Source organism: Macaca fascicularis, chromosome 1, assembly GCF_037993035.2.
Source record: "Macaca fascicularis isolate 582-1 chromosome 1, T2T-MFA8v1.1".
Classification (NCBI taxonomy): domain Eukaryota; kingdom Metazoa; phylum Chordata; class Mammalia; order Primates; family Cercopithecidae; genus Macaca; species Macaca fascicularis.
In genome coordinates this window covers 128,697,701-128,710,754 of record NC_088375.1, presented here as the reverse complement: position 1 = coordinate 128,710,754, position 13,054 = coordinate 128,697,701, and the positions used below count along the sequence as shown (strand labels likewise).

General features: G+C 35.6%; 2 pseudogenes; one reads left to right on the top strand and one right to left on the bottom strand.

The window, feature by feature from the left end:
* Positions 1-201: 201 nt before the first annotated feature.
* On the bottom strand, positions 202-2,234 carry LOC102127573 (matrin-3 pseudogene; annotated as a pseudogene).
* A 118-nt stretch (positions 2,235-2,352) lies between these two features.
* On the top strand, positions 2,353-4,137 carry LOC102127197 (matrin-3 pseudogene; annotated as a pseudogene).
* Positions 4,138-13,054: the final 8,917 nt, after the last annotated feature.

Below are 13,054 nucleotides of genomic sequence, written 5' to 3'. Positions count from 1 at the left end.
AGATATATTCTCCAGTGAAGTGTTCATATCCTTTGCCCATTTTTAAAATTAGATTCTTTGTCTCACAGGTTTCTGAAATACTGTTAATTTTTCTTAATATATATTATATTCTTTTTTTTTTTCTTTTCTTTTCTTTTTTTTTTTTTTTTTTTTTTTGGTTAACATTCCAAACATGTATAACCAGTGAACATGACCCAGGGATTTTCTTTTTATTGGTATTCACTTCAGTAACTTGAATCCACAGATATAAACAGTATATAACCAGAAAGTTACAAGTAAACACAAATTTTACATGCAAGTTTCAGTTCACAAAGGTCACATGTGCAGGTACATAAATTAGAAGTGTGCATCTAGGATTATGGCCAAACCGTTTTTAAAATGCAGAAATGTAAAATTACCTCTTGAAAATATGAAGAGATGGTTACACACTTCAAAAATCAAATGTTGCTTATACCAGAGATGTATGACAGGAATCAAATGACAAGCAATAAGATCTCAAAAATTAATACTGGTCAAAGAGAACGGGAATATTTTTATATTTCACTGAAAATACATTGGCTACTAGAATATGAAATCTAGCAGGAACTCAAGGGAAAGATTACAAAGTCTAAAGGCAATTACTTAATATTTCTTATTACCCAAACAATAGCATGACATTAACAGAAAACTGCACCTGCATTTGAATTGCCAATCTCACGTTAATGAAGTTCTCCAAAAATGAAATGCAACCAAAACACGTTCAAACTCCAAATGAAAGTCTGCAAGGCTCAGATTAAAACATGGACTGTTTCAGATGAAAGTAACAAAAATACTATTGGTTTTGTTCTTTATTGAATGGAATAAAATGTTGACATTTCTTTGAAACTTGGAACTACTGAATTTCATTTTTCCAAATGGTTCTTCATTTTTTTTCTTAATGGTGCAAGTTGTCTTAAGTAGCTTAGGAAGTCAATCTCTACAAAGTACTTCTGTCTGTTGTCATTCTGATAAAACAAAAAATATTCATTAACTTAACCATATGTGTATTTTTTTTTTTTTGCTATAACACTTAACACATGAACAGACATCTATTATTTCTCCACTAAAACAAAAGAGTACAATAGTTTTCTTCTATCAGTATTGTATTTTAAAAAGGTTAACATTAAAAACAAAGAACCATTATTTTCTTTGAAATCATCAAATTTCTTGCACATCTTGTTTCCTTCTTCTGTCTGCGTTTGTCTGCCAATTTATTCAGAAATTTCTTTAATTTCTTATAACGAGGAAGGATGCTGCAATGAGTATTCTTTGCAACTTCTTCATTTGTATAAAAGAGTGAACACAGCTTACAGTAAAACCCTGTTTTAGGTATCACATAGTCTATACCAACAGGAACATTGGGCTGATACAGTCCAATTCTATACTTATCTGGGATTGTATAGTCCTCCTTGTTCTCATCACTCTGACCATCTGCATTTTCACTTGTATCTTTATAGGGATCATCAGCGTTCTCAGAAGATTCAGCACCTGGTTCTGTGTTTTCCTCATTTTTAATTCCATTTTCCAACGCTGCTTCATTTTCTTGATCAAGTGCCTCGATCTTGTCCACCTTAATTTCAACCAACCTATCATTTCTGTCACCAGATTTAAATGCCATGACCTATTTACGAAGTTTCTGAAGTTCCGAATCTTTCTCATCACCAACCTCATCCAGAGTGACAAATCCTTCCATACTCCCTGGGAAACGACACTTTTTAAGTTTCTTTCTTTGCTGCTGCTGAAGCACTTGCATCTTTTTTCACAGCATCTGAAGGTGCCTTTTCCCCATCAGAAGCCACATCACCTAAATTAGCAAGATCGGTCTCGTCTCCCACTGAAGTGCCATTTTCTAGCAGTGCAGCTGCTGCTTCTTCATCTACAAGTAACTCATCTTCAGATTCAAGAAGCATATTAGGTTCTTGCTCTGTCTGGTCATCCTTTGTGTCTTTCTCACCGTCTTCACCGGACTTCTCTTCTTGTTCTTTACCTTCGGTTGAACTTTCAGTCTTCTGGGAACCATCTTGGATTTCTTGTCACTTGGAGATTCTTTGTCATCTGGAGAGTTCTTGGGCTGCAGCCGCTGTTGCCACCTCTCGCCAGCACCGTTGCTGCGGCGGATTGTAGGAGCCTCCGCGATCAGCTCTCTGGGAGAGTTGTCTGCTGGTGCTTCACTTGAAGAAGATTCTGCAGTCCTTATTGATCCTTTTTCTTGGCATTACAATTTTTTGAAGCAAAGTTAACCTAGCTTTCTAGTTTGAGCTTTCTTTTTGGCCGTCTTAAAAAAAAAAAAATGTTTTTTAATCTATAAAATAGACAAGAGCTAGTTCTAAAAAGTCCAAGTCATTCCAGCAGTCATCTCTCAGTAGGGACTCACAGGGTCACGGGCATGACCTGTCTGCGGCAGAAATAGGCCTTCCTGCTGCTGCTACCCAGTATTTTAAGTATGCCAGCATCTCTTGAAAGGATAGACCAGGGTACTGCGTGCCTTGCTAGTTTAATGAATCTTGGAATGGGTTCTTCATTGAATCAACAAGGAGCTCATAGTGCACTGTCTTCTGCTAGTACTTCTTCCCATCATTTGCAGTCTATATTTAACATTGGAAGTAGAGGTCCACTCCCTTTATCTTCTCAACACTGTGGAGATGCAGACCAGGCCAGTAACATTTTGGCCAGCTTTGGTCTGTTTGCTAGAGATTTAGATGAACTGAATCATTATCCAGAGGACAAGATTACTCCTGAGAATTTGCCCCAAATCCTTCTACAGCTTGAAAGGAGGAGAACTGAAGAAGGCCCTACCTTGAGTTATGGTACAGATGGCAGGTCTGCTACACGGGAGCCACCATACACAGTACCTAAGGATGACTGGGAAGAAAAGAAAGGCACTTTAGAAGAGTTTTGATGATCGTGTTCCTAGTCTTAACCCAGTGATTGATTATGACCATGGAAGTCATTCTCAAGAATCTGGTTATTATGACAGAATGAATTATGAAGATGACAGATTAAGAGATGGAGAAAGGTGTAGTGATGATTCTTTTTCTGGTGAGATCTCACATAATTATCATAAATTTGACAGTGAGTATGAGAGAATGGGATGTGGTCCTGGCCCCTTACAAGAGAGATCTCTCTTTGAGAAAAAGAGGGGTGCTCCTCCAAGTAGCAATATTGAAGACTTCCATAGACTCTTACCAAAGGGATATCCCCATCTGTGCTCTATATGTGAGTTGCCAGTTCATTCTAATAAGGAGTGGAGTCAGCATATCAATGGAGCAAGTCATAGTCATCGATGCCAGCTTCTTCTTGAAATCTACCCAGAATGGAATCCTAACAATGATACAGGACACACAATGGGTGATCCATTCATGTTGCAGTAGTCTACAAATCCAGTGCCAGGAATTCTAAGACCCTCCACCTTCCTCATTTCATCTTGGGGGACCAACAGTTGGACCAAGAGGAAGTCTGGGTGCTGGGAATGGAAACCTGCAAGGACCTAGACACATGCAAAAAGGCAGAGTGGAAACTAGCAGAGTTGTTCACATCATGGATTTTCAATAAGGGAAAAACTTGAGATACCTAGTAGAACCATTTGGAGTCATTTCAAATCATATGATTCTAAATAAAATTAATGAGGCATTTATTGAAATGGCAACCACAGAGGATGCTCAGGTTACAATGGATTATGATACAACCACATCAGCATTAGTATTAGGCAAGCCATTGGCAGTTCATTTATCCCAGAAGTATAACAGAATAAAGAAACCTGAAGGAGAGCCAGATCATAAGTTTGATCAAAAGCAATAGCTTGGACATGTGATACATCACAGCAATTTTCCCCATTCTGGCTATTCTGACAGTGTTGTCCTCAACTTTGCTGAGCCTTATTGGAAAATAAAGAATTACATATTGATGATGATGAAAATTCAGGCTTTTATTGAGATGGAGACAAGAGAAGATGCAATGGCAATCGTTGACCATTGTTTGAAAAAAGCCCTTTGGTTTCAGGGGAGATGTGTGAAGGCTGACCTGTCTGAGAAATACAAAAAACTGGTACTGAGGATTCCAAACAGAGGCATTGATTTACTGAAAAAAGATAATATGTATTATATTCTTTATGTTCTTTAGATTTCTATCTCTGTATCTTAAAGTATATGGATGCTTTCTTCTGCCATTTCAAATCACCTATTGAAAACTTCTAGAAAATCTTCTATTTTAGTCTCTTTACTTTTCAACTCCAGAATTTCCATTTGTTTCTCTTAGTGTTTAGTTTCTCTATGGGCATTCTGTCTATGATGAATCACTGTCATCATTTTTTTTTTTAATTCTTTGAAGATGGTTTTCATTTTTTTAAACATATTTATAATAGCTGCTTTAAAAGCTTTGTCTGCTAGTTTTAATATCAAACACTTTCTATTGGCAGCATTTTAATGGTATCAGGGAAACCACCCCCGATAATTCAATGTAGGTTCTTTTCTACTTCCGTAAGTGTCGATCGGTCTGAGAAATAAAGGGAAAGAGTACAAAAAAGAGAAATTTTAAAGCTGGATGTCTGGGGGAGACATCACATGTCAGCAGGTTCTGTGATGCCCCCCAAGCTGCAAAACCAGCAAGTTTTTATTAGTGATTTTCAAAGAGGAGGGAGTGTATGAATGGAGTGTGGGTCACAGAGATCACATGCTTCACAAGGCAATAAAATATCACAAGATAAATGGGGGCAGAGAGAGATCACAGGACCGGGGTGAAATTAAAATTGCTAATGAAGTTTCAGGCATGCATTGTCATTGATAACATCTTATCAAGAGATAGGGTTTGAGAGCAGACAACCGCTCTAAAATTTACTACGCAGGAATTTCCTTGTCCTAATAGGCCTGGGAGCACCACAGGAGACTGGGGCTTATTTCATCCATTATCTGCAAGCATGTAAGACAGACATTCTCAGAGCGGCTATTTTAGAGACCTGCCCCTGGGAATGCATTCTCTTTCACAGGTCTGTTCCTTGCTGAGAAAAAGAATTCAGTGATATTTCTCCTATTCACTTTTGTAAGAAGAGAAATATGACTCTGTTCTGCCCAGTTCTCAGGCAGTCAGACCTAATAGTTATCTCCCTTGTTCCCTGAACATCGCTGTTATCCTGTTCTTTTTTTAAGGTGCCCAGATTTCGTATTGTTTAAACACACATGCTTTTTGAACAATTTGTGCAGTTAATGCAATCATCACAAGGTCCTGAGGAGACATACATCCTCAGCTTATGAAGATGACGGGATTAAGAGATTAAAGTAAAGACAGACATGGGAAATTACAAGAGTATTGATTAGAGAAGTGATAAATGTCCATGAAATCTTCACAATTTATGTTCAGAGATTGCAGTAAAGACAGGCATAAGAAATTATAAAAGTATTAATTTGGGGAACCAGTAAATGTCCATGAAATCTTCACAGTTTATGTTCTTCTGCCATGGCTTCAGCTGGTTCTTCTATTCAGGGTCCCTGACTGCCCACAACATACTGGTGTGTGTGTCGTATGTTCTGTTGTCTCTTAAGTTTTCACTGAAAAATTGTCATTTTTGATACTATATTTTTAGTGAATTCTAAGTTCTCTTCCAAGGGTTGTTTTGTTGCTTTTTTTGTTGTTGTTATTGGTTAGCACCTTGCCTGGATTAAATCTGAGCAATCTCATGACATTAGTTCACAGATATTTCTAATCAATTTTTGGAATTTAAATCTAAATTTTTAAGCCTGAGTCCCTAGGGATTGCTTCTGTGTTTATATAGCTTAGTGTTCATGTCATGATTAGGCAAAAGTTGTACTTATACATCTTGAGTCTAAAGGCTACCACCCTTACTAGTGGTTATATGTGTGTGTGTTGAAATAATGGATTCAAGGTGTTTCACAAGTATGTTTCACTCTCACTTTGGCTGACCATCTTGTATCTTTTCTGAAGTTGGCACATTCCCACAGTTATCCAGGAATGTATGGATAGATGAGGCCCACTTTAGTTTCTCCTACAAACGCACAGCCTTACAGCCAACCATGGGAATGTATGGTGTGTTTATTATAACCCCTTAGGGTTATTCATTTCCTGGATCTTTCTTTTAAATTGTTGGCTAATCTGCCAAACTTTAAATCTGGTCCATTGTTTCTCATACATAATCACAACCTCTGGCTAATGGATCTGCTGGCCTTTGTCATTCACTCTCTCTAAACTCACTTATGTTACTGTAAATCTCACAATATATTCCTCTCTGAATCTGGAGATCCAGGGTCACTATGGGCTCTCTTTAGTGATGAGGTGTTTTGTTTTTCATGACTGGTCTTTGGTAGAATAACTGAGTAACTGAGGCTGAGTTAAGGGAATAAAGGAAGACTCAGATAAGAATGCCATAGTCTCGGCCGGGTGCTGTGGCTCAAGTCTGTAATCCCAGCACTTTGGGAGGCCGAGACGGGTGGATCACGAGGTCAGGAGATCGAGACCATCCTGGCTAACACAGTGAAACCCCGTCTCTACTAAAAAATACAAAAAAACTAGCCGGGCGAGGTGGCGGGCGCCTGTAGTCCCATCTACTCGGGAGGCTGAGGCAAGAGAATGGCGTGAACCCGGGAGGCGGAGCTTGCAGTGAGCCGAGATCCGGCCACTGCACTCCAGCCCGGGCGACAGAGCGAGACTCCATCTCAAAAAAAAAAAAAAAAAAAAAAAAAAACAGAATGCCATAGTCTCATATTATTTTGGACCAAGGTTTAGTAGTTTTCATGTATAAATCTTTTTAAATTTGTTGTATGTCTTTGTATATCTTTACCAGTGCTCTGATATATATATATATATATATATATATATATATATATATATAAATATATATATATTTAAATATCTCTAGTTTGATCATTGCTTTTAGGGAAGATCTGATGATAACCTCATTCCATCCTCACATAAAGCTCATTGAAATGTCTTTCTTTGCTCCTTTCAACAGTTGTATGTTATTTCTGATGAGTGCAAGATTCTGACATTACAGTTTTGTTTTCTTCCCCTCAAGTATCTATAGATTGTCTTTCACAGTTTTTTACATTGAGTCATTAGTGATAGATTCAATGATTGTATGATTCTTTTTTTTTTCTTTTAACAATCTTCAAATTTCCCCTCTGAAACTTTGTAGCATATATTCATTGTCCCTGGAGTTTAGCAGCTACACTAAAGTTCAACTCATGGAATCTTTTTTATAATATTTGAAACTCAAGAGAATTTGCCTCTCCTCTAATGATCACATTCAGCAAATGTTCTATTTGGGTTTCTTTTGAAGAGATCCAATGATATCTGCCTGGATTCAGTTTCAAGAAAAGAAAGACAGGTTATATATTTTGTATGGCCATTTGTTTTAGCCTGCTGCTAAGAGATACAAGGGCACCCACTCTCTGACAAAAATATCTTCGAAAACTTGCTGTTTCAGAATTGCAATTGTGATTCCCTCAATATGCTGAAATTTAATTTCTCCAAGGATAAAGTTGGAATAAAGAGTTTAAATTATATACCAAGGCCATATTTTTTGTTCATCCATAAAATTTAAAGAATCTGATCATTTTTAATATTTGATATAGTATTATCAAAAATCCAAATAATTTGAGACATTAGAGTTGAAAGACAGTGATAGTATATCATACTGCAAAATATACACCACATAGGAAATACATTTAAAATGTTAATTTTTGAGCTCAGAATTTTCTTTGAATCTCTCTCTTTTGTTTACCATAACATTTGCAAGTTATTCTATATAACTATTTGCAAGTTATTCTGACTTCTCTCAAAACCCTTTTATTAGAAGCAACCTTATTCTGACCTAGGTGATTTGTTCGTTGTTTCTTATATCCCTCTCCCACCCCCAATTAGATTTGCTATCATATTGTTACCCACATATTTACAGAATCCTATACACACACGTATCTACTAAGAATCCAAGATTATATGCCAAAGTGTTTTAAAATTACTGATCAAAACATTTAAGTATTTGCTTTCTATCCCTGAAAAAGAAATTATGGTGGGCTTGTTAGTGTCTCTGCCTGCAGGAGGATTTTACTTCCCTATGCTCTTGAACCTAGGAGTGGCCAGATAACTTTTTTGGGTCACTTCAGAGCTGATGTTTTAAGAACTCATTAGTTTGCCGTGTTTCTTTTTCCACAACACCAACAATATTCTAGATATGAGCTGCTCTGCCTATTACAGATATGGAATTAAGGCAATGTGGTATAGAGCAAAAGCTGACCCTCAATGAACATTTAACTTAAGTGACACACATTAGTTCTTACAAGCTGATGAGAATTGGGAGTCGTTTATGATCAAAGCAAAATTTAGCTTTTTCTGATCAACATACCTTTAAAAAATACAGTTTTCTCATACTTCTTTTGAAAGGTCAAATAAAAATTCACATAAAATGCTTTCATTTTTTATTATATTCTCTGCAAAACTAATGATAAGAGAAGGCAGCTATGATAAAGAAAACAATCTGCCTTTCTTATGTATATTGCCATTACTATTGAAATATTTCACCTCTGTGTTATTGAATTTTCTTCAGTTTTCATGAACTGCATTCCAAGACAAACTACAAATCACACACCAAGGATTTTATCTGAGTCTGCTTATTTAGTAGACTTACCATTAATCAGCTTTAATGAGACCTAGTAAGGCCCATAACCCTGCTGATGTTCACAAATATAAGTAAATCTAAAGTCAGACACTGGGCTACCCAATTACAAACTATGAAACCCAGATATTAGAGGCACAGTGAGAATTCGTTGAGCAAATGAAAGAAAATGAAATAAATATTAACAACTTGGGAGCTGCCAAGTAAATTATTCGGCCAAGCATTGCTCTACGCCAGAACCTAAGAAAAATTTCTGTAAAGGGCCAAACAGAAAATATTTTAAGCTTTGCAAGCAATATGGTAACTGTTGTTGTAGTGTGAAATCAGCTGTAGACATACAATCGATATGACTGAGACTGTGTTAAAATAAAATTTTATTTATAAAACTAATATTTCTTAAATTGAATATTAACATTTTATTATATGAGGTACATCCCAATCTATACCATTTTTAAAACCTGTATATTTGTTGATATGAAGAAGCTTACATTTTGACTTAAGTTTAATTTAGCTAAAATACTTTATTTTATGATTATTCACAAAAATACTAATAATTGTTTTAATTATTCAGAATTAAATTAGCAAATTTCTGATAGGCAATTTGAGTTGAACAGTGAAAAGTAAAGTCAACCTCAAATATATCTGTCACTACTAAAGGTAAACTGTTAATCTGAGAAGTTGTTTTTATTTTAACAATGTCAATATGCATAGATATGGAAATCTGAACAATACCCTAAAATGTTTCTGATTATAGAATAAGTTATTAGCCATGAGAGGTAATGATATGTGTCAAATGTAATAGCATACTTTCATTACAATTATAATCTAAGTAAAGTTGTATTGTAATAAAAAGTATAGCAATATAAAATAAATATAATGTTAATCAATCATTGATTGTATTTAAATAGTTAATCTCTTCTGTTACATATTTTATGCTTTTATTAACTACAAACTACTTTAAATTGCATGTAATTAATATGTATTGAAGGTCTACTTAATACTTTTCATTTTTTTTATACACCACAAATGTATATTTTAGGCCCTTATTGCTTTATCTTTTGATGTTTTATTTTCAATTTTTAAAAGCCAATAATAATTTATGAATAATAATTATAGTAATAAATTATGTGCCTGTAATTCCAGCACTTTGAAAGGCCAAGGCTGATGGATTGTTTGAGGTCAGGGGTTCAAGACCAACCTAACCAACATGGTGAAAACACGTTTCTGCTAAAAATACAACAAAATTAGCCAGACATGGTGGCAGGTGCCTGTAATCCCAGCTACTCAGGAGGCTGAGGCAGAGGAATCCCTTGAACCCAGGAGGTGGAGGTTTTAGTGAGCCGAGACCATATCACTACATTCCAGCCTGGGTGACAGAGGGAGATCTAGGTCTCAAAAAAAAAAAAAAAGAAAGAAAGAAAGAAAAAAAATATATGTGTAACTTGAAAGCAATATTAAATATTCCTTTATCTTTTTTGTCTAAATTTTATTTTAACTTCCAGGGTACATGTGCAGGATGTGCAGGTTTGTTATGTAGGTAAACATGTACCACGGTGGTTTTCTGCACAGATCAACTCATTCCCTATGTATTAAGCCCAGCATCCATTAGCTATTCCTCCTGATGGTCTCCCTCCCTCTTCTAGCCTCCTCTAACAGGCCCCTGTGTACGTTGCTCCCCACCATGTATTCATATGTTTTAATCATTCAGCTCACACTTAAAAGTGAGAACATGCAGTGCTTGGTTTTCTGTTCCTACATTAGTTTGCTGAGGATAATGACTTCCAGCTCTATTCATGTCCCTGTAAAAGATATGAACTCATTCTTTTTTATGGCTGTATAATATTCCATGGTGTATATGTACCACATTTTCTTTTTTCACTCTTTGGGGTTGTTACAGAAACACCAGAGATCAATTTCTGTGTTTATCCAACAACAACTGTTTATGGGACTCTTGGGCTGGTTTCAATCCTCCCTTTCTATTTATCAATTCCTCAGTCATGAGGAATCCAGTTGTCAATCCTTCTGACTGCTTCATGTTGAGGAGGGGTGCTGTCAGCAGCTCCATACCATGGTTGACCATGTAGCCACCCAGGAATCAAAAGTGAATCTAATATAGAGTTTTCTTCTGACATACAATAGTTCTCTCTTCAGTCCACCACTTCCACCAAAGGCAAATCAAACAGGGATCAATCTACTTGAAAAATTAGCTTCAGTCCCATGTACTTGGCTTGATTATGCGCAAAAAATGTGGCAAGAATCATTATCCATATAGACTCTCCCTAACTGGCTTAACTGAAACATCTCACAAGGCCATTTTGGTCAGAGCTCTGAGAAAATAGTCAGTTCCTTCAAATGTGTCCAATTACAAAAGAAAACTTGTGGTTATTAACTGTATGCAAACAAACACAATGCCATGAATTAGGAAGTTTCACAAATAGTTTACAAATTCTGGAGAAATTGGGCAAAGAAAGAGAAATATGACTCAAATTATGCTTACAAAAGTATACACAATACACTTAAAGTATATTCCAAGGCTATAAATAGCCCAAAAGAAAAAGATTCTCCAGATTTTGAAAACCAAAAGAAAAAGAATCAGCAATATTTCAAACAACAAAAGCCATAAAAATTATTTCTGTCCTCCATTAGTTTAGCCCATGCAATGAACTCTTGCTCTGCTTCATATTGGGTTAACAATCTTCACAAATACATCAGCCTTTCAGTTAGTGCCCTGAAAGTTTTCTCTCTAATCCAATGGAAAAATCTCCAAAGTTATCAAAAACCTGCATTCAAGAGTACTTTTCATGAACTCTTCCAAGGAAGCAGGCTTGGACTGTAGCTGATTATGAGTCACTTTTTTTTTTAATAAAGATCAAAGCAAACAGTCAATCGTGAATGACAAAAGTCTTTAGACAACCATAGTTAAAGACACAGTTGACAAGAAAATGTGTTGTTTTTTTTTTTTTGCAGCATAAAACAATTTGACATAATCATAATTATTACCGACAACATAAATATCAAAACATATTAAAATTTTACTAATCTCATACAATCTTGGAACACATATTAATAACACATCTATATAAATATAACCCAAAGGAAGCTAAGCACCACCTCATGTTTGACAATGCATCCTGCCTAATACTAACATAAGAAATAATCCTAATAAGCCTACTACTATGTCTCCCTCTCTGACTTCAAAGAAATTAATATCAAAAAAAAGTTATTTTAAGGACAAAAAGACTTAAGTTAGAACTTCAAAGTTTGCTGTTGGAAAATCTGTCAAGGTTTAAGATACTTGATGGCACAAAGTAGGATCACAAGTCATTATAAAATAGTCATTCATTAGCCAAAATGATAAAACAAAAATGTTTACTCTTTGATAGAGAGCAAACTCAGTTTCCCAAACAATAAGACCTAAGACTTAAGACAGCATGAGGCCAACTAAATCTGTCTGATCCCCCTCCATTTTCTCCCTGCAGTTTTCTCAAAGGTAAACAAATTATTTTGTCTGTTAGTATTACACTTTGCTAAAAAGAGAAAACTAAAGCTTACCTTTGTATGATGTGTTGCTAATATTAAAGCAATTTCAATATAACCTTATAAGCAAATCTATCTAATTTTAATCAGTTTGGCTGCAAAGTAAGATTTCCATAACATTTTAGAACCTTTTCCATTTTTTTTAGTAAAAAGTGGATTAATGCTCCAAGAAAGACTTGTTATCCCAACACCTGGGCCCAGAGGTTGGCCTTGCATCAGTGTGTTTTTGACATTAACTTATAAAAAAAAAACTCTGAACTAATCTTATCTCTCAAAATCAACCCTTACAATATCACTCACCTACCTCTTCCCCAACAGTCCCTGATCCTAGAGGAATTGAATAGTTTTAATTTATGGCCTTGTGTCTTGCAAAAGCAGTTGATTTTGATTGTTCCTTTCTCTCAAATCCAATGATGATGCTTCAAGTGATGTCGATGATCAAAATTTTTTTTTTTTTTTTTTTTGAGACGGAGTCTCGTTCTGTCGCTCAGGCTGGAGTGCAGATGATCAAAATTTAGCAGAAGTCAGTGCCTTTTTCAGACCCAGGAGTCAATGTCCTGTAACTTAACAGCACAAAGTTAGTTAAAAAGATATTTTAACTACTGAAAGTCCTGTCATTTCATCTGATGTGTTACAAATTAAAACACTATTATTTGGTGTTTAGGAGTTAGCACCTGCAGAATTTCAAACTACTGTATAAAAGTAGTTAGGTTATTCACTGCATGCATCTAATTACTAGCATTCTAGTGACAGAATTGTGACCAAAAGCATAAAAAATGTCATAGATCCCATGTGAAACATATCAAAGTAAGACAACTCACTTTTTTCTCTCCATCATTAAAACCTGGTAAGTGAAATAAGAATAAATTATCTCCTTTC